The sequence below is a fragment of the Onychostoma macrolepis genome, chromosome 11 (genome assembly GCF_012432095.1).
Source record: "Onychostoma macrolepis isolate SWU-2019 chromosome 11, ASM1243209v1, whole genome shotgun sequence".
Taxonomy (NCBI): domain Eukaryota; kingdom Metazoa; phylum Chordata; class Actinopteri; order Cypriniformes; family Cyprinidae; genus Onychostoma; species Onychostoma macrolepis.
In genome coordinates, this window is record NC_081165.1 from 19,629,302 (window position 1) to 19,651,590 (window position 22,289).

The window sequence follows — 22,289 nt, forward strand, 5'->3', positions numbered from 1 at the left end:
GGTGCCAGAAGAGTAATAAGGAACCAGGTCACAAAAAAGGATTGTTTAAACTCTAACAACTCTCGGCTCTGTGTCTCTCTCGCTCTCTTCTCTCCTGGAACTTGCTCTCTCTCCACTCATTTTTCATCAGTCGCACACCACTTGCCTTTCAACGAAAAATAAGGCGCCGTAACAGTGCTCCAGCAATAACAGGAAAAATGGACTGAGAAGGAGAGAGACTGATGTAAAGCATCAGTCCTGTACAACGAGTCCTGAAATATTCAAGCAAGTAAAATTAATGCAAGATGCAAAAATATTAAATGTGTGCTATATATAAAATGTATGATCATATATTTGTATTTATATTTTATCGTTTTAAATTTATACAATTTATACATATAAACATATCTTTATATAAAGTGTATATACGGTAGTTATACATGTGCATTATATATAAATTCTAAATGTTTGAATAAATGTATGTATATGTATACACAGTTACACACACATATACTTACATTTATTCAAACATTTAGAATTTATATATGTATATGTACATGTACAACTACCGTATACACTTTACACGTGTGTGTGTGTGTGTGTGTGTGTGTGTGTGTGTGTGTATTTCACATATTTCTTTCACATACACACATAAACATTATTTATTTGTTTGTTCATATATGCAATAAATAAACAAACAAACAAACAAACGTCTTTACATCAGACTGACTTGACACATTTCCTAAGCAGATCATGAGAGGCTTATCACATAAATTTTGAAAATGTCCACACCACTTAATAGTAAAGTAAACAATATAAATATTCACCGGCTTCTCCACGTGGTCTTTCTTAAACCCCCCATTACACACAAATGCACACCCACCAGCTGCACTTAAGTTTTTCCTTCCCTTAAATGTAGAAAACAACCAGGAAAAACATTTGGATTTTGTTCAGCTTAATCAAAACAGACATAAAATATCCCAGAACGTTGACATCATTTCAACTGCTTCCCCAAGGCAGGCAGAGAAGGGTCTGCTTGAAAATTTGACACAAAGGCACATGCTGTGTAGGATGCAATTACAGTGATTGAGTGTAATTTACCCGTGTAAGATGAAACCGGCCGGGCAGATGGAGGAGAAGCCGGAGACCCTGTTCCAGCCAGTCTGCACATGGTTGGGATATGGAGCACAGCTTCTCACCTTTGAACTGACTAACATTTAGCGTGATGACTTGCCATGCGAACACGCATTCCACATTATCATGGGCCGATGTGATCCTAAGCGTATGCGTGCGTGTGCGTGTAAAACACATATCTAGATATCCTGGTGATATATTTGTGCAAAACATGTGCGCAAACATGATTTGTCAAAACTGGATTTCTTCCATGAAACTACACACTAAAAGCTCAATTTTAAAAAATTAGTTTCTGAAAGTTACACCACAAAAAAAAGGCTTGTAATCCTTTGTGCTTGTTCACTTCTTTCCCGTGAGAGGAGGAAGGGAGGAACAAAAGTTTAGGTAGCCTTCGAGACGCTCTCCGTCTCAAGGCGTCTCGTGGCCCTTTACGGAGACTGACTTTTCACGGATTAACATCTACACCGATTGTTACCTTTTGAACAAAGCATTTGAAAGGGAAATAAAGGGAATTACAGTCTGCAATGGGCAGTCACATGGTGGTGCAGCCAGGAGACAGAACCCTGGGAAAAGTCCAGAAATGGGGCAAATCAGAATGTAGAAAATGTGTGGAATTTAGCTAGGGTTAGGAACCATCATCAAGCGAGACACAAATCCCGGACAGAACGTGAGAATCTCTCAGAGTTGAACTAATCAAACAAATCAGGCAAGGATCAAAAGAATAGGTGAAAAAGTATACTATAAAAAGTATTAAAAAAAACTATAAACTATAAAAAAAATAGATTTCACAGTCTATAGTAAATTCTATAAATTAAATTGTTCTGATTTTTTTTTAAGAAAGTGTATGTTGTCTATAGATTTTTTTTTTTAAAAATAAGAATTTAGAAAGATATTTATTATTATTATTAATTTTCGTAACTCTAATGTTAAATCCATGTCCATGCATCAGAAAACTGTTTTTAAAAAAAGAGAAAATATACATCTAAAAAATTTGCTCTGTATGTTTATTTATTCATCAATTAATCCTAATTAAGCACAAGCTTTGTTTGTCTTGTACGCACTTTCAAAGAACATCCCAGTTATTATATCTTTGCATTTTACATTAAAGAGTGTTGACATGAACACCACAGGCAAGAAATAAGACATGCCTTTAGTAAAGCATGAGTTTTTACACAAGAAAAACTCCCTAAAGATCTGCAAGCCCATCAATAATAGACATTGAGGCATGCATATGTAATGAGCAGAAGTGTGTGTGTAGTACCAGCATTTGCCAGTTTGAATCCATGCAACTGTGTATGCACAACCCAAATAGGAAGTTCTTGAGGCAGCGCAATGCTCGTATGTACCTGATCTAACCACATGACTTGGAAGAAGAGGTAAGAAAGTGCTAAAATAGGACAGCCCACTCGGTTTGAGGGTCAACTTACTGTTCACACAAGCTCATGCTCACAAATCAAAGCAGTTTTTACACTACTTGATCTTAAGGGTCGTGACTTGCCATGCAAGAGGAACTCGGTCCACGGCCGGCTGGCAACTCTATAAACATTTAACAGCCATTTGCAGCCATTCACAGCCACACTTCAGCCATGTGCGAGTCTGCCTCCCGGCTGCCCCGATACCTGACTGCCAGGACCCTTCCTTTTAAGCTCAATTGTTACTGGAAGTGCCTGCCAGGAGGGATAGTGTGTGTGTGTGTGTGTGTGTGTGGGTGGGTGTGCGTCAGTTTCACTTCCACCTTACGGGCTTCACCTCTCTGAGCTCATTCACCAGTGTGTGTGTTCTTTTAAAAGGAAAAAATCTGAATGGAATACAAAACTGAAAAGTGAAGGACTTAAAAAAATGCAGTGCCCTACGGTTACCATCAGCTGTGTGAAGTTGTTCCTCCACACATTGACATCCATCAGCATTGTGGGAATTTTGATGAAAGCTTATGCTCAGCAGACTCGGAGTATATAAGAACCAAACCTGCTCACACACTCTCACCCAACCTGGAACAATATCTCATCTGCCAAGAGTGTGAAACCAAATAAGAAGTCTGTGTAGAGCAGGAATCTGGATTCAAAAGTATGCTCTGCAGCCCCTGTTTAAAGTTTATCGCCACTGGCTGTAGAACAGCGATGGGCACATGGCCACAAGGAGCCGTTCTGCACCTTTTCTTTTCTATTCCTCCTTCCTCCTGTTCCTTTGAAAGGTAACAAGCAGCATTTAGGCATGGAGTGAAAAGAAGTCAATATCCTCTGGGGATCCAAGTGGATTACAAAATGTCACTTTCTCACAGTAGACAGTCACAGAAGAGCGGCGCACACACACATTCTCACACGGGGAGACAAACAATAATACACACTCACTGAGATGCACAGTAGTGATTCTGTTTACACTCACACAAACACACATACAACAACATGGTAGCAGCTGGCAGACCACTGTTATCATCTCAGTGTCCTGGTAACCATCAGTCTAGCAAACACACTGTGTGTCCTAATCTTTTTTGTCTTATGTGCCCCCACAGCTCCATCAATAAGGTTTGAGTATCAACACTAAGCCAGATATTTCCTTTTTAAAGTCATATTATACACTGGGTATCATTTATAATTATAATTAATATAATTAAAGTCAATAAAAAAATTAATCAACACATAAATATATCAAAATAACTCAATCTCATGACTTTTTAGTTCATTAAGTCAACATTATATTTTATCATTTAGCATTATTTTAAGACATTATTGAATGAAATGTATTTAAAATTACATAAATGTTAATAGGCAGATGAAAAAATAAATAATGACAAATTTAATGTTTTTTAGTTTCTTTTGAAGTCAAATAAAACATAATCCAGCATTAATATTAATGATAATGCTAAATTATATACAGTATTGCATCACTTAAAAATTAATTGACCTGAAACTGGTCATTAATTATATTAATCCCATTTACTTTGAACTTTAATATTAATTATAAATAAATATGAACAAATAAAAAAGTGAAGTAAATAATTAATAAAAAGAACAAATTGTGATTATTCTTCATTTTAAATTCAGTAATGTGTTTTATACATGTGTGTAGATTACACCTTTACAGAAGTACTCTTTGGGGAAATCACTGCCCTCTCAAGCCAATCAGAGAAAAGAGATGGTCCAAATCACACAACTTCCCTTACAGTGTGAGCTTGCGAGTACACATTACGTATCATCCATCACAGAGTATCAAATTCTCACGTCTCATTTTTCTCCTTTACTGCGTCTTCAGACAGTCTTCCAGGAACAGTGTCATTTTTAAGCTTTGCCAACAAGTTGGAACACTTATAAAGATCCTGCGACCGCTACACTGGAATGCCTGCAGCTGGCCGCTGCACATGTCTGCACAACAGAGGAGGGAAAGACACGCAGCAGAATGCTACATTTCACATCAAAAATGTCTTGAGGGACTTCTGTGTGACGGATACGCCAGCTTCATGCTTGGTGAAGTCTCCGCTGACCTTGTTTCATGTACAAGCCGCCTTACGGTCATTCAGTGCATAGCTGAACGTATTCCTGCAGGATATCAGATCATGTCAGCGGTCATACAGCAGACCTACTATAAGAAACATTCAGCTTTAATCATTATTTTCTATTACAGATTATTTACATGCCATTCTGTGCGTGCACAAGCTGATTCTAAATGTTCTTGGTGCTCAAAACAATTCAGAATCTGCAAACTTCTTTCGCTCTCTCAATAGGCAGAAGTCAATTAAATATTATGGTCTACTTTAAAAGGAAGAAAGGGGAAGCAAAGTTCACATCTTCTAAAGGAATTCCAATTAACACCTTCCCACACAGCAATTAACTGTTAAAATAACTGATGAACAAACTGAAAATCCCTGGGAGTTCAAGATGCTGCTTTTCTAATTAATTCCTGAATCTCCTGCATCTTTTTTTTTTTTTTTTTTATAATGAAACACCATTTGTTGTTTGACAGCACATCAATGCCTGGACGGGGCCAAATAAGTGTAAATAAAAACACAGGCCTTGTTTTGTCCTGCACCGAATGTACTTGTGACTTCTTCCAACAAAAATGTATATTTCTGCTGTCGTGGAGGAGCAACAGAAAGAGACATTGGACATTAGAGAATGAAGCTGACAGCTGTGGTCGTGTGTGTGTGTGTGTGTGTGTGGAGAGAGAGTCCTCAAAGGGGAGCTAATTAATAGATAGTGCGCTCAGGCCTCTGTCACAGTTTTCCTGTCAGGTCTTGCGTAAGGACAAAGTGGCAGGAAACAAAAAACAAAAGAAAAAGGGAAAACTGAAAAAAGGGAGCGCGTGTACTGGATTTATTGTTTCGCAAACTGCAAACATCAGAGACGGCTTTGAATTTAACCTTAAGACTGAAGTTAGTGGCGCTGACGCAATACCCCCTGCCATTTGATAAGACGTTTATTACGAATTGTAAATGAAACTTAGCCTAGCTAAATACGAGAATGGAAAAAAAGGATTTCGTTTGTTACATGGGAAGACGGACAATGGAGGAACTGAATTATGTGTGGAAAGAGATTGCGCACCATTAATTTAGTCATAGGTATGTCTTTTCTTCACAGTGTTTTTCCTTCTCTTTCTCGGACACTTGGCGTAGAGTGCCGTCAGCAGTGGCTCTATTAAAACAGTATGTGCAATGGACTGCACTGTTCATCTGCTTTATGTCATGCACTTGCTCAAACTGCCTTGGGGTGAACCTTTAACCACTTTGGGTTTAAGTCCGAGTGCCTAATTACATTTTTACATTTTCACAAGTGCTGTTTGTCCATGTCAAACTTGCCACCTCAATACAAACCCCATGTATTGATGTGGCAGGTTTTTCATGGGCAAACAGTTTTGGGTGGTTGATATAGCATTGCTAAAGTATTCAAAGTGCTATGGGGTCGCTGTAGGGTGTTCTGTGTGGTGCCAACGCCAAGGTCTCATGGCCTTGTGATACAAATGGCATTCACTTTTTTGGGTGCTAATTTTGGGGTGAAAATGAGAAAAATCTATTTCAGCTGTGAAACTTATAATGTTAAATAATCTGATATTGTTATTTAAATCGTATGGCTAAATCACAAGTGTGCAAAATAAAAAGTCCAAAAACTGACATTATTTATTTTTTTCATACTATTAAATGTGTTCAGAATCCTTTCCAACTAAGCATGTGCAATAGTAATATTAATTAAAAACAGCGAATACCATTTTGTTCCTAAATTCTAATTTGAAGTTTCCTGAGGTTGTCGAGCTGTCAATCATAAATGATTAACAGTTTCACTGAAAGATTTAACATGCCAAGCATAATACCTAAATTATAATGTCACAGGTTCACAGTGAAATTCACAGCCCTGTCAATCCTTCCCCAAAAATATTCAACAGAGCAGCCAGCGAAAGCCAGACGCTTATTTGCATATCTCAGACTGTGTGTAGTTGGACACCTTAGATAGCGGAGGCCATCGCTTTTGCATTTTCCTCCGTTTTAATATAGTGCGATAGCCATCAAGAAAAAGAGCGCTGATTTTACAAGCCCTAATACTGAAGCGCTTTATCAGGCCAGGATCCGACTCTTGTCAAGTGAAACTGTGATAAAGTCAGTTTCTAACTACACCAATCGATGAAAGTAATTTATTTACCTCGGGTAGGCAATTTCAGTTCCGTCTTAAGATGGCTGGAGCGAGAGAAAAAGAGAGAAAGTTTGGCTTGGCAGGGCTTTGTACGACGGCGCCCAAGATTAATATTCCTCTCATGAAACGTTCTCGGACATGTGAGGCGACTCCATAAACCGTGCTGGGGTTAATGCACGGTACTAAATCTACACCAAATCTCAGGCAAAGCGAGACGGGGGAGATGCAGTGCCACTATCATTCCCACCTTTTCCCCTCACCTGACACTCCTGCAGAACCTGGCAGAGGCAGACGCTATATCAAAACCACCAGCGCACGCGATGCGGCTCAATCAGAGGGCCTTGTTCGCTTAACCGGTGTGGTCCTTAACTTGGCTGGGTAAAATAAAAGGCACATGAATTACACATAATAATCAATACAAATGTGACCACTTAAGGCTCATGCTCAGGTGCTAATGAATATTCATTTTCTTTGTGCTCCAGGCATTGGTTGTGGTTGTAAACCCATCACCGGGAAAGGGCAACCCAAAGGTGAGTAAATCAGAGCATTACATAAAAACGAGTGTGTGCGATATATGTGTGTGGCTCGTACAGAGAGCGTGTGAATTACAGAGTGCGGTAAGTTTCAGAAAAACCATATAATCCCAGCAAGAGCATTAATTCATCATGTCTTGCATGCTTTCCTTTACGTCTCTCATGCATGAAGAAATCTTTAACCAAGCTGTACGTTTTTGCATTTCTATTAAACACAGCTAGCCATTCAAAGAAACTACAGTACACGAAATCCCTCCCTCTTTCTCTTTTTCTTCACGGCCCTGGATGTCATTTACATGAATCGGATTGCTCTTGCCAACCTCGAGTCAGACCCCATTTACGACGCCCTTTATTTCTGCAAAAGACTAGCAGACTTCCTGACCCTCTATCTCATTTCTCTCTGCGGAGGTTAGCGCGATGGCTAAGGCATTCTGGATGGGAGAGGACAAGTCTTACAAGGTGGACGCTAAATCCAACCACAAGTTGGTGCTAGGACCTGTTATTAAAGCGTGTTTAAGTTTGCATTTGACGGACGGGACAGCTTTGAGTGAAAGGGTTTCTGCCGCTACAGCTGCTGTGGTTTTGTGGACTTGACAAACATAACCCTTTCTTTTCACTATTGTTTTTTCCCCTCGTTTCTGCCGCTCTAACTCCAATAACAATGCTATTTGGGGTGGCTGAAGCAGCTGCGTATTTGTCGTCCCCCCCTTTTCTCTTCCCCTCCCGTTCCTCCATTGTTTGCGATCTCAGTGTCTGGGACAACCGGTTTGATCCCCTCTGCGAGGGTAATTTGCCAGTAGCCTTCTGTTTCAGAGTCCTGATAGGGATGAGCCCCACCTGGAGAAAAAAAGGTCTAACATCCATTACAAGCGAGCTATTATTAGGGAACATAAAAAAGTAGCTTCCAATCATATAAATATTAAAAGAAAGTGTGTAATCCTGGCAATATTGAGTCATTTGAGCTCACGGGAGCTGTAGTTACAGTGCCCTGTCTTTGTTTTCAGTGTGTAGTCGACACAGCGGATTGGATCTGAGAAATAGTCCCGTCCCGTCCCGTCCGAGGAGATCTCGCACCGCCAGCGGCATTAATTAACTCCTCATGCCTGTCAGAAGTAATAGAGCAACACGTTTAGACACATCAACGGGGCGGATGGTCGTAAAGCGAGAAAGTTGGGCGAAAAACAGAGTAACTAAGCTCTACGTGGTCCATTGCTGAACCAGCAGCCAATGAGTCAGTTGCCTTGTTAAAACAAGGAAGGGTTCGGGTTTCACCTCCACTTCAAAAGCATAATGCAAAAATCAAAACCTGGTCCCCTTCCAGGAACCATATAAAGGTTGAGTGAATCTGGAATATAGTTTTGCAATTAAAAGCATTTGGGGTGGATGGGGTGATTTAGTCGCAATATTAAAATAATTTGCACATATGCACACAGTAAACCCTCACAACTAACACTTTAATCCCACCCACTTTAAAGCTGTCAATCAAAGTTGCCCTCTTTTTCACCTACAGCTCCACCCTTCCTGATGGGCGGGCCAACTTCACAGCTCTACTGTATCCAAAAACAAATCCACCCGAAACCTGATGCCGTCCACCACTAAGGACACAGACGGCTTGCAGACTCAGAAATTTTCAGGCTGCTTTGCTCGCAGTTAGTGTTTCGTACGTAAATCGAGCTTGGCCTCGGCATCCTGAGGGGGCCCCCATTTTAACAGTACACAGACTCGAGCGCTCAATTAGACTTCTGTGAATACACTCACAGCCACACTGTTTACCATCATTTCTCAACATTTTAATGGGATCCAGCACAAATTCAAATAAATGAGCACTTCAGATGATGACTCCAGGCCTTCCTACTGTTTATCTACTACGGCCTCCCTTTTGACCTCAGTGCCACTTGCATCAGTCAGCATGGCTCAACAATAAGGATGACCTGCTGGCCTGGGGCCAGTGTGAGGGAGTTTCAGGCCAGTTGACCAGACCATGCATTAAATATCACTATTAATCTTCTACATCCACTTATGCTTTGAACCCTTAAACACTTGGATTTTATTCTACATTCTACACTGTAGCTGCAAATTCAATTGATCTATCTGACAAAAATTTGCAAATGATTTTTGTAAAGACCAAAAAATATTACTTTTGGAAACAAAAGCATTTAGTAAAGAAAAAAACTTTTTTAAAGAGAAAATATTGTTTTATCAAGAAAAAAAGGATAATATATACATGCCACACACTACTCACTCTTGCATAGTCACAAAAGTTACTAATTAATTAATTATTAATATTTCGGTCAATAGACCTTTTTTAAGAAAAAAACTAATGTAAAAAATATTTTTGTAAAGTCAAAAAATGAAAATTAGTATTATTATTAATAACAAATCTGAAAATAATTTTTAAAAGATTATTCTTTTTGGTGGGGCCAGTGAAAATGTAAATAAATAAATAAAAAACTTTACTGTTCAGCCATGGTCAGACATTAAAAAAATAAAAATAAAAAAATAAAATCATCTGGTGCCAAGGATGAAGAAGTCCTCAGTGTGTGGTCACTTTAAGAAAACTAATGCTCAACAAAAGCAAAGCTATAATTTATACTCGCCTGCCGGACAAAGGCTGGAAAAGCTGGTGGAATGTTTGCGAGCTGCCTGGATACTCCTGGAGAAGCAGGGTTTCTTATTGACGCAACGGCTGAGAAAATAACACTGGCTTGTGTACCAAGCCCATGGCCAAATATCCTTTTATCAGAGAGTCTGCTTATACCCCAAAAGAGATGTAGGGAAAACAGATGACCAGACAGCAAGCTAAACACAGAGAGAGGAAGTGAGTGAAAGACAGATAAATGGGAGAGCGAGGGGAGACGGAGAGACCTCCTCTGCCGTGTTCTCTCCTTTTCATTTCATTTCCATCCTGTCACTCATGTGATAAAGTGGCTACATGAGACTATTGAGAGTAAGACAAACTACAGCCCAGGTCACAGCGTGCATCAACAGTCTGCGCCCCCGATACCTCTCCATCTGCTACTGTCCCGAAGCCTGGATCTCTTTCAAGACGAGAAAAAAAAAAAAAAAAACTTTCCGTCTTCTATGAACGAAGGGCCATCTGGTATTTTCTGCAGAAGGTTCTTCCCTGGTACAAATTTTTAAACCAATCCGGCCAGGCGCGCGGAGGCCCGTAATGGCTCTGACATGTCCCTGTGCTATGACCTCATCAGACAGTACGCAGAGCCAGGGCACAGAGCGGTGAAATTCCACCAGAAGGTTCCATTCGGCCCATGATGTCTCGTGCGACTATTCCAACACATACTGGTACTCGAGAGCGGACACGGCTGACGACACGCGTCGCCAGCCCACTAACGTGACAGGTAGCGAGGTTTGTAATTGGAGCCGATCAGTACGCCATATGCCACTCGTCTCCTAGTGCCAAATCTCCGCCCCCACCCGCTCCCGCCACCCCTCTGATGCTTGGCACACTCTGGCTCCCACAGAAAAAAAAAAGCCCTCCACTTCATTAAGAAAGTAAACACAAGTGCTGTCTGAAGTGTCTAATTAGTCCCCTAATTACTCCCTGCTCGTTACTAATGCAAATTAGATTACGCTGCTTAACTTCATCGTGTCCACAACGCCGCTGTTAATTGAGGCCTTTTGAAATTAAATTACTCGCTAATTAGCATATCAAAACCATTAATTCTGTGCCAGAGAGAAAGAGAAAAAAAAACAACAACAAACGCCAAGTTTTGCTAATGAGTTTTGCTAATTGAATATGTACGTTCAATATTGAGTTTATGCTAGCCGGGCCCTGTTCAAGAAGCTACTTAGCCACTTGTGCGAGTGAGTTCAAAGGGAAAGGAAGCCAGTCTCGTGTCGTTAAAGGCAGCACTCGAATGTTTTGTCAATATTTTCTTGTTTCGCAGCACGTGGGTAACGCTCGGTGAATGAAACAAATACGTTTTTGATAGTAGTTGACATTTTAAAAAATGCAAAAAAATATGATACAACTGCGCTAAAGTGAAATTGTCAAATCGCTAAAAATGAATAAGTAGCCTTCAAAAGACTTTTTTTTTTGTGTGTGTGTTTAGAAGGAAGTCTCTAATGTTCACCACGGCTGCATTTATTTAATCAAAAATAATTAAAAACTGTAATATTGTGAAATATTAATATTAATTACTTTCCTTCGATTTAAAAAAGTGATTTATTCCTATTATGGCAAAGCTGAATTTTAAGTAGCCATTAATCTTAATGCACATCATGCTTCAAATTTGGCGCTTATGAAACATTTCTTAACGGCATCAATGCATAAAACAGCTGTGCTGCTGAATATTTTTGTGCAAGCTGATTTTTTTACCGGACTCTTTAATTAATAAAAAGTAAAAAAAGGAATTTATTTTAAACAAGTATTTTTAAACAACCCCAACTTTTGAACGATAGTGTACGGCGACATGATAAAAGTCTAGTATTTCCTAAAATTTATATGAAGCTTGTATAAATCTCAGAAAGTGGCTTTAAGCAGAGAGCTGATTAAGGAGTAGATATATCAATTACCTGTTTAAAAAAAAATTAATTACTGAATAACGCTATGTAAGCTAAATTAAAAGTGAAGATCTCATCAGTTTCACCGCGCTGAAAAACTTTCAAACTTTTAACGCAGTCATTTTCTTGTACCTTCGCAGGCAGGCGTCCATTCAGAATGAATACGTTCACGCCGTTAATTCATGTAATCTACAGAAGCGACGACAGGCTTAAGAAATCTCAAGAGTCGTTTTTGCTTTAAATGTAAACGACTACGATTAAATTTAACACTTCCCTTTTCGGCACCCCACCCCCACGCACCCTTCAACCCAATATCTGTCCAATATGGATTTCTGAAAGACACCATTCAGCACTCTCAAAGTCTCATTTTAATACTATCTCCAACTTCTCATTTGAATACGGACCTAATGGAAGAGGTGTAGAAGAGAAAAGAAATTGAATAGTGAAATTGAGAGGTAGCCACACAAAAAATTAAATAACCGTGATAATTAGATGTAAAGATATTATAATTTCTTTACAGGGATGCATTGAAAATGCTGCTCTACAACATTTGGCCTAATTGCCAGAATTACCATATTAACCAGTTACCATTTGAGTAAGTTGATTAAAAAATTGATTATTCGTCTATTTCTTTTAGGAGTTTCTTAATCAAAATCTAACATCCTTGAAAAATTAATTTGAAGCCCCTCTTATCAGTTAATTAAATCTGGTTGGAAGTCATTTTTCTGTGAAGCGTGATTAGACAGCGCACTGTTCTGTACTGTTCGGGCCGCATGACGTTAGAAAACTTTTCAATGTCTCATCAAACATTCAGAAATAAGAAGAATAGAATTTCTTTGAAGGGCTGTCTCTTCTCTCATTCTTTTTTTCCCCCTTTTTTAAACTATGCCTTTCTGATAAATTACGCTATACCCGAAAGATCTCTCACTCTCATTAACACATTCTCATTACCAGGCAGGAATATAAGGAAAAGGGAAAGAGAAAGAGAAAGAGAGTGTGTGTGTGTGTGTGTTGGGGGACAGAACGAGAGAATAATACTTTTGCAGGATGGATGGCTGTATGGAATTATTTCCTCATATAATCCGGCAGTGTGTGTGTGTGTGTGTGTGTGTGTGTGTGTGTGTATTTGAGGTGTTTCTGAACTGCTGTCTCGGCTGGAGGTGAACCTTTAGCCAAATTAAAGAAAGAGGAGAAGCCAAAGATACAAATGTGCTTTTCAGACAAGCAAAAAGCAGCTCTTTTTTATGAGCCTTTTAGTTTTTTCAGAGCAACTCTTACAGTACGGCATCCCAGATTCCTCAGACAGAGGATCTAAGGGGGGCGATAAGTCATATTTGACAAAGTAAAGCTTAACACATATTTCATTACAATAAAATACATTGTAATATCAATATCTTTGGAACGTCTCTGTGGACAAAGTTGTCAAGAAGATAAGACAGTGCATGTCAGAGTCGGGTGAGAAGGAGGCTTCGGCTGGAGAGGCGCGTCGCTCTGAAAGTCAGCCAACACACACGGCGCTAAAACGATTTCGCCAGACAACCTTGGGATGAGCTGCTGAGGACGACACATTAATATACCAAGATAAAACAGGTGATGAGACACTAATTCTATTTTTTACTGGAATAGCCACATATATTTTCTTTCATTTCCCCCTCCTCCTCTTGCATTACGCTCATTCTTTATCTGTAAAATAGGGTGGCCAACTAATCAGAGCATTTATCAAATTCCTCACATTCATCGTTTATTTTGGGGGGTTTCCATAACATGAAGTACACAGTTTCCAGAGCTGGACTGACCACACGCAAACCTACGAGTCTTACTGACCACAGCGGTGGATAATAAACCCTGGTCGAGAACAAAAAATAAAAAATAAAACTATTGAACGTTTATCGAAAAGATGGAGACCTTAACGGAGGGCAGCCAGGCTACTCTTCATCCACATCGTCTCCCTCAAGGTGTGAGTGAGACCACGAGTTTTGCTTCCTACAGGGAGTGGGTCAATTAGTCTGATTAGGTGTTTATTGAATGATTGGGGGATGCTGATTACTCCACTGAGGGGTTCGGCTTACTGGCAGTCAATCAAGCACCACTTTGGTTCCTAATGCAGCCACCTCATGTTTTTTCCTCACATTTTCCTTCCAAATCAGACCTATCAAATTTTCAGAAAAGCATTATCTGTTTCAAATAAAATTAACCTTTTGGACTAGAAGGAGAGAAAAGTAAAGTAACCGGATGGGCTGAACACTTCACCTCTTTAATATTACAAAAAAATAATAGTCTATTGTCAAAGCATTTCAGGAAAAAAAAAATTGGTACTTGATTGGGCCACTTACGAACAGGTTCGAACCAGTTTTCAAATCAGAATCCAAAAGTGAAACAAAATCCAAATTATTAAACATGTTGCCTGTAGGGTTTAGATGTAGGTTTTTTTTTGCAGGGGAGTGTGAGGGACAAGCCACGGCTGTGTTTTTGAAATTAGCCATGGCAAGCTGGTGTGCGGAAAGTGATTGCTCTAAACCGCGGAGCGTTACCGGGAGGGACGGTGGAGGTTTTCACTCGCAGACGTCTCAGCCTAATAGCACCCAGGAGATGTGCTGGAAACTTTTTACAAACGCCCAGCATAAAGCCTCATAAAAGAACTGACTCGTCAGAGATTTCGACTTCAGCCTAACTCACCGCTGTAAACGTTTCCTTCTTCCCTTCAACTCCAAAACTGGCTGTAGATGTAAAAAAAAATATATATAATAATAATAATAATCATCTATCTATAAGCATGTTTTAGAGAGTGTTAACTTTTTAGATTTACATGTTACTTTTTTTGCACACTGGTATTGTAGGTTGTTTTCCTCATACCTTTAAAGCAAATCATAAAATTAAGTTAGTCCTTGAAGAAATTCTGCATTTGTGTTTTATCCATTACTAACAGATTGTAAAAATTTCCAAAGAAATCTGGGGGAGAGGCAAAACAAAATAAAAAAAGATGTGACAGTTGATGTGATAGAGGAGAACAGCTCACCTGTGGACAGTGGTCATAATGCTCTGTTTTTTCTTATCTGCGAATTTCAAAAACATTTTTCTCTAATTGTTCTTCTATCTGCAGGAAATTAATTCTTTTTTTTTTCTCTCTATGAACAGCACAGCAATTATGGCAACCAAACACTTAACAAAAGATCACACAAGAAAAAGTCCTTCCTCACAACCTATTCAAAAATCCCAGTCGTAGAGACGACTGAATGTGATCAAATGCTGCATGCAAACTCTTTAAACAAATTTAATCAGGTTTTAATGCAAGGAATAGGTTTACATCTGAGGCTTCAGCCTTTCATCCGTTCACCATTTTATCTGATAAAAACGATCGCTTGATTGAAAAGAAATGAAGTAAAGATTAGGTATGCTAGTTTCAAAATTAAGCATACAATCACAACACCTTTCTCTCTAGAGTTATCTGCAACTTTTATCATGTAGATTCCTTTAATAAAATCCGGGCATGGGTCATGTCAGGAAAGGTAATTCAAATTGAAAGTGAAAAATTACCATAGAATGCCATGTCATCCCAATATCACAGCAATGCAATTCCTCCCCATAAAAAAAGCGCATGTGTGCGGAGGAACATGAATTTGGCCATCATTCCTTTTTTAATTAAAGCATTCAGTCCCCTTTCAACGCGAGTTCAAGGATGCCAGGAGACTAATTAATTTGAAAAGGTACGATGTCTGTGCACAAATGTCTTCCGACACACAGATTTAAAGAATATGGAATAAGAGAGAGGTAAGAAAGAAAGAGTTCGAGAGGTCACACCACTTCAAGCCGCCCTGGTGTCATCCGGTGATCAGAGTTGAAAACAGAGCAGGGCTGGAGTTTGCCTTTTTGGTATGTGGGTGGGCGCGAGTGTGAAAGCCTGGATAAAGCCTATCAAATAGCTGCAAAGAGGACATCAATGGAAAACAGCTCAAAAATCGCTCATGACTTATTTATTTAGCTACAGCTAATTTAGTTCAAATTATATCACTATATAGACAGTCGTGGGTGCCAGCACCCATTGAAGCTCCGCAATAAAGTACAAAGTATATTAAAGCTATGCTGAAAAAGTGCAAGACACACACATCAGCTTTTTCTAAATCTGCCATTTTAAAAATATGTTACAAAAAAAGTGAGGATAGATTTGTAAGGTTTGCATTTTTCTTTTCACACTTACACACATTTATATGCATGCAATGTTAAAACATCTTCCTAAACTACTACAAAACAACAAATTTTGATTTAAATTTAGTTCTTTTATGCAGCAATAACATTGTAAAAGTTAACATTAAAAAAGCCTTGAACAGCACATGCAATAATTATTTAGTCCTCTTAGAATTAAATAATTATGAATGAAAAGTACACTTTATAATATTTAAAAAAAAAAACATTTTCCAAAGCACTTTGTTTATTGATAGAAACCAGAGCTTTAAAAAGCCAGTGCCATGCAAAGAAAAAAAAAAAAAAAAGAGTGCGGGAGTGAATTAAAAAGTGTGTGACAGAGAGAAAACAAAGCACAAAACTTATCCACTCCTGTGGAAAAGTCCTGGACTGGAGTGGTAATCCTAGGTTTAGCGGCTGGGTTATTTCCCAGGGAAGCAGGGGTACGGATGTAGAATCCCATTACAGATGTCAGCCGACTGGCAGTGACCGCGAGGGCAGACATCATACCGGTACAGAGCCCCATCGTGCCCCCAACCTACCGGCAAGAAAAGCTCAACCGGTATGAAGTCTGACCGGCTCCCCTAACCCATCCACCCCTCCTTCACTCCACGACCTTCTGTAGGAAAATACTCTCCCTGACTTCTCCCTTTAGCGCTCCGATGAATGGAGAGTGAGGGGCTGTCTGTGTGTGTGTGTGGAGGGGGGTTACTATACAATTATTCAGATAACAGCTGGGGATAATATAGTGGCAGATGTCCCCTGGTCAACAATGCTCACAGACCACAGCCGAGAGCAAAACGCAACTCTAACCAACGGTTAGCAGCGCTCATCACACATTTTAAAACTAAGAGCAGGAATCAATCTTTTTTTTTTTTCTTCATTTTTCTGAAAACATGACAATATAAATATGCTCCTTCTTTTGAGCCATCTTAACAAATGCTGGTTTTAGAAAAAAGAATTTAACAAAATTCACTTCAGTACAACCATTTAGAATATAAACAATTAAATTGGTGAAAATAATAATTAAAAATAAGTACAGTTTTTTTTTTCTTAATGTTTTTCTATATATTTCAACAAAACCTACCTAAAGAATTTTTTTTTTGTGTGTCTTTGAGTCTGTGTCCATGTGTAAAAGCCCTTGCATTATTTGGCGTGTGATGGTTAGCGCTAGATAACGTGCTTTTTTCCTGCAGCGCGAGTGTGTTGCGCTGCGCTTCTCGCACTCTTCACCCCCCACCAAGACAAGACACTTCACCACAAAAGCGTCAGAGGAGAGGAAAAAAAAGACAAGCCCCTTACACAACACAAAGAAATGCATGGATTTGGATATTTATAACATAATATACATTTTGAAAATGTGATTTCTTTGGAAGGAGAATGCAAAGTGTGTAAGAAAGTTGTGTAGGAATTACAAAAGGGGCAGAAGAAAAAGGGGCAGAATGCGTCAATCAAAAAAAACGGAAGGACGAATCTGATTTTGTTTTACACATGGTTAAAAGATAATTCTGTCAGAAGATGTATCACGTTCGTCCATTTCAAATGCAAATAACTTAAGTAGGCATCCCCTTGTTACCCATTACTAATACCATAAAAGAAACCAACACTTCTCCATTCCGCTGCTACTTTACGGATTAGCGAATGAAAATTAGATGCATTTATATGGTTATTACTTATATGGTCACACAGTGGGGAGGGGGATTTATCCAAGCGTACAGTGCAGCACCAGAAACTCCCTCAGGAACGAACCGCTCGCACCTTCGGCGGCTGGGGGTGGATTAGAGTTTTAAACCCGGACTAAGGTTTACCGCGGCCGGCAACACTGACAAGAATTCCTCCCGCCATTGCCGCCCAACAAAGCCAGGCAATGCGGAGAGGAATAAAACATCAGAGGTTTTCTCCTCTCCTGTTTAGGCAGAAGTTTTCAGTAATCACCATCGCTGTTTTGAGAGCTTAGCGTTTGGCGTCACGAGCGAAATTTTATCAGCGATAGAACTGGGCTTCTCTGGAAAACTTTACTAAGACGCATTCAAACAAGCCGCAGCTGTCACTCTGACATCACGTCACGTCTTTTGTGACAGTGCCGAAAGTTTGCTCCCATCTCTCCCAAAGAGCTTTACTGATGCGCCTGCTCTCCGCCGTTCTCTGATGGACATGATGGCTTGTCAGCGTTACGCTGGGGTTTTTAAAATATACAGCGAATGGCGTTATAAAGACCTTCGCGGAGGGGGTGAAGGCTCGAGGGGGGAGACGGCGGACTGAGAGAAAATCCATAACACAAATACAGCTGTCAGCTGGAACGCAAAGTTAGCAGAAGCAGCTTCGGAGGCCACAGGGAGCAAGTTTATGACTTCAGGTTGCATCCTCCCTTAGACACTATCTAGGCTTCAACAATCAATACACAATGTTCTTTCTCAAACCAACAGGTACTTGAATCATTTCGGTCAAAAAAGGCTAGTTGCAACTGGCGACCGACTGTGCTGTGCACTGGTTTACTTTCCACCCGCGTCTGCAGCCCCGAACTGCCAATAATCTCTCCTGAGGTGCTCGGCTAATGGATATAGAGAAGTAATGATCAACGTTTCAAGTACTGTCATTTCCGTCCAGTGAACACCCTGCTTTTCCCTCTACCACATTTCCCCAGCTCATCGGAAATGGGCCCTTCCTCTCTCTAAGCAAACGCTAGGGTCATTCTTTAAGACAGTCATCACCTCATAACAGCCTGGCACTCTCCCGAAACCCGGCGTGAAGCCTCCCCACACAGGAAACCTTGTGTGCAAAAACCAAAAAACTGCAAAAAAAAATGTGCCACTGAGGTCACGGCAAAGAGAAACTGTGCTTAAGAGTTCAAGTGGAGATTTAAATTCACATTGGGAATAAATAAGCCATAAAAAAAAAAAAAACAACGTCTAGCAGCATCTTAGGCTGACAGATCGCCGAGACGGCACTTCCGTGCTGCAGTCATGGTCTCTCTCAAAGTTGAAACCGTTAACACCAGACCTTTTCGATATCAACTAATCAGACCAACATTGTCATCTGGAAAACATCCGTCACTCTGGTCTCTTTTTGGGTTTTAATTTACAGATGCAGAAGTTGGTTAAAATTGCTTTAGTGTCAATTTTTTTGTGCCGTTAGCTCCTTTTTTCCCCCTTTCAAGGCTCAGAGTTTGAGGAGAAAATGACACCACTCTCCGACTAGCAATAAAAGCAGCCCTCACTGTCTAAAAACGTGCATAATTTATTATTCACATCCACCAAAAAAATGCTCAGCCTCAGCCTCATTCCACCAAAAAACATCTTCAATTAAAACCACATGTTTAATCTACGGCTGGTGGTGGTTGCCGCTGGTCAGTGCCGGAGCTGGTGCATTCAAAGACGCAAACGAGCGTAAAAATTCCAGCCTGACCTTTCACGTAAGGTCAGCTGAAATATGAAAGGGAGAACGTAGACATGACATATTTCACACAAATATGTTTCGGAGAGCAGAGGTGGCTAAAAGTACGGTTGACAAAAAAAATATTCCTAATCAGTTAGAGATGGATATGTATTGCTCTTCAAAATGCTTTGGTTAAAAATGCACTTGTGTGAAAACTAACATTATTTTTGGAACGGTAAAAGAGTTTAATGGTGGAAATGCCATGTGAGGGTCTAAGGGACAGTGCTTCACGAGAACCAGAGTGCTTTGTGTTAAAACCACCCGTGATATTGAAAAACTTAAATTTACCTCTAAATCACTTGACTGAGGCTCATCTGAATTTGAAAAGAGAGCGCACACACACACACACACACACACAAAATGCTTTTTGCTCAGCACACATCGACATATATTTGCATTAGCAGAAAACTGGTTGTTCAAATAAAGTTTCAATCACCAAATGTTCCTAAAATACGCATCAAAAAGCAACATGCCTAAATGTACACCTGGCATCAGGTTAGTCTCAACATCAACGTCCAAAACAAACACATTCCAGACCTTCTCTACCCAGAAAAATACCCACAGTGGGCTGAATACCAGCCTGCCATGCAATCCGCACATTCATCAAAATAACATATTTAAAAGACCTCCGAAAGTGAGCTTAGTAGTCTGTATAAACATGAAGAACAGCATAAAACAATCACTTATCACAGAACAAGTGATATATCAATTATAACCAGAACTCTAAAGTAGTCTGGTGTCTGCCGTTAGAAATGAAGTGCTAAAACTATCAGCTGAGGTGTAGCTGTTGCCGCTTGCAGCTGCTTGACGGCCATGCAAGTAACTAAATTGCCCACTTTACTGCCATTTTCATGCCCCCTCTGAACAAAATGCTGTATTCTTTATCAACTTCATGAATTATCACTTTTACTCTAAGCACATAACATCATTCAATCACTCCACTCATCTATCGCACAAGCAGATCAAATGGAAATTGTATTCATCACTTTATGCTTATGTTCATCTACATTTACACATGTCACATTTCAATTAGCAGGGAATCTGTTTATCATAAGAGGCAATATATCAAAGAACGGACATTGTAAAAACAAACAAGTACAGCTCTGAGACAAAAAAAAAAAAAAGTGTTTTAGTTCCACAAAAAATTATTTGTCTTGACACACAGATGTGTATATATAAAAAAAACTAATTATTATTTTCTGAAAAAATTATTACTTTCATAAAAATAATTCCAAAGCCCTTTTATGCAAGTTTGAATGCTGTTAGTAAAAAAAAAAAAAAAAAAAAAAATTAATATCAAGATTAAATAATTAAAAGATTATTTTACTACATCAAACTAAATAATTTAACATTCTCCCTCATTGTTCAATAAAATGTTCATCATGTGATTTAATATAGGTACAGTTGCATTGTACAGTAAATGTCAACAGTGAATTAAGCAAAGACTCACCTATACTTTCTATTACATTTAAATTAATTGTGTCCAAAGCTCCATCAATCAGTTCTTAATAACATGAGATTTACACACACTGCCAGATTATGAGGAAGATGATGATGCAAATATGTATTTTTCTGAGACTTATGTAAAGATTTATTCTTAAAAGCCAAGTACAGTCAGAGAGCGAAATTATAGTGTGCTTGGTTCAACTCCTGAGCTGTAGTTCCCTCTGCAGATTCACTTTTAATGCCCCGGACTGACATCTTTAAATTGTTTTGTGTTAGTTTTGCTGTTGCGAGTGTTTGAGGGTGAAACTAAAAGCGCTGATTTGATCACGAAAAGAATAACAATCCATTAACTGTACGGTTTAAAAACAAAGGAAAAAGTTCATCTTGTTCTTGCATCTGTGTAAAAATGAATCACTAGCCTAAATAAAAACATTACGTTTTGCATCACTTAAGTTAGTCAAGAATCTGTCTCTTAATTCGTAGGCGAGGCGAAAACTGACCAGTTCAAATATTAATAATAAAAAAATAACAACATGATCTTTTTGAAGTGCAAATGTAATACTTTTTCATCTCTGTTTGAAATCTTATTTTGTATCTATACGAGCCTTAATAATGTCACTGTATCACGCTGTAATTACTGCATTTGAATTTATGATTATAAATAGGCTAATCAGAGTTAATCTTATTCTTATATTTCTTTTATTTAATTCGTAACGTTTTTATTATTTAATTGTCTCAGTAGGCTAACACATCGGTACAATCGACACTAAACACTATAAATAAACTTCAATACATTCGCTTTATTTCTCTTCACTTCCGCTATAATAAATTATTATTTCTTAACACAATCTTATATACGTTAAAACTTACCAGTCAGAAGTTATGGGTTATTTGCCTAAAATCATAGTAGTATTTGCTGAAGGCCTGTTAAAAACAATCAGCTTGACGGATAATAAAAAACAAAATTAAGCCAACTTGCATAAAATAACCATAATTTAACTTTTTAGTTTACGTGCATGCTTCGGTGTTGTTTATTAGCTTAAATTCTTTATAAGGAGAGCTTTGTTGCCAAGGCCAAGCAATATCTGACTTCTACATTTCTGTGGAAGCAGTGCATGGTCTTTGGGAGGGGGAAAAAAATAAATAAATATATATATATATAGCCTAAAATACATAAAATAAAATAAATAAATGCACACTAACATATGTATTCCAAATTACTTTATGTGATCTGTCAAAAATGTTTTTTTTGTTTGTTTTTTTTTTAAATCAGATTTCAAGCAGGTGATAGCCTATTTTCAAACTCAGTTGCACATGTTCACTAAACTTGTCTTTTTCACGATCGGGTTCATTTTTATCTAAAACCTTTCCACGTTATTAATTATGTATTTTATCAAAAATGTGCAGATCTATAATTCATATTGAATTAGGCTATTATTCTCTC

At 38.8% G+C, this 22,289-nt stretch overlaps 1 protein-coding gene across 14 annotated transcripts in view; it reads right to left on the minus strand.

Moving 5' to 3' along the window:
* foxp4 (forkhead box P4) overlaps positions 1-22,289 on the minus strand; it is a 294,987-nt gene that overhangs the window by 102,756 nt on the left and 169,942 nt on the right. The window contains exon 1 of one of the 14 annotated variants that reach the window (XM_058790707.1): positions 21,716-21,932. The exons of the other annotated variants lie outside the window; for them this stretch is intronic. The gene's annotated coding sequence lies outside the window, so the exon portion shown is untranslated. Of the gene's footprint in view, positions 1-21,715; positions 21,933-22,289 lie in introns of those variants that run through there. 14 annotated transcript variants of the gene reach the window in all.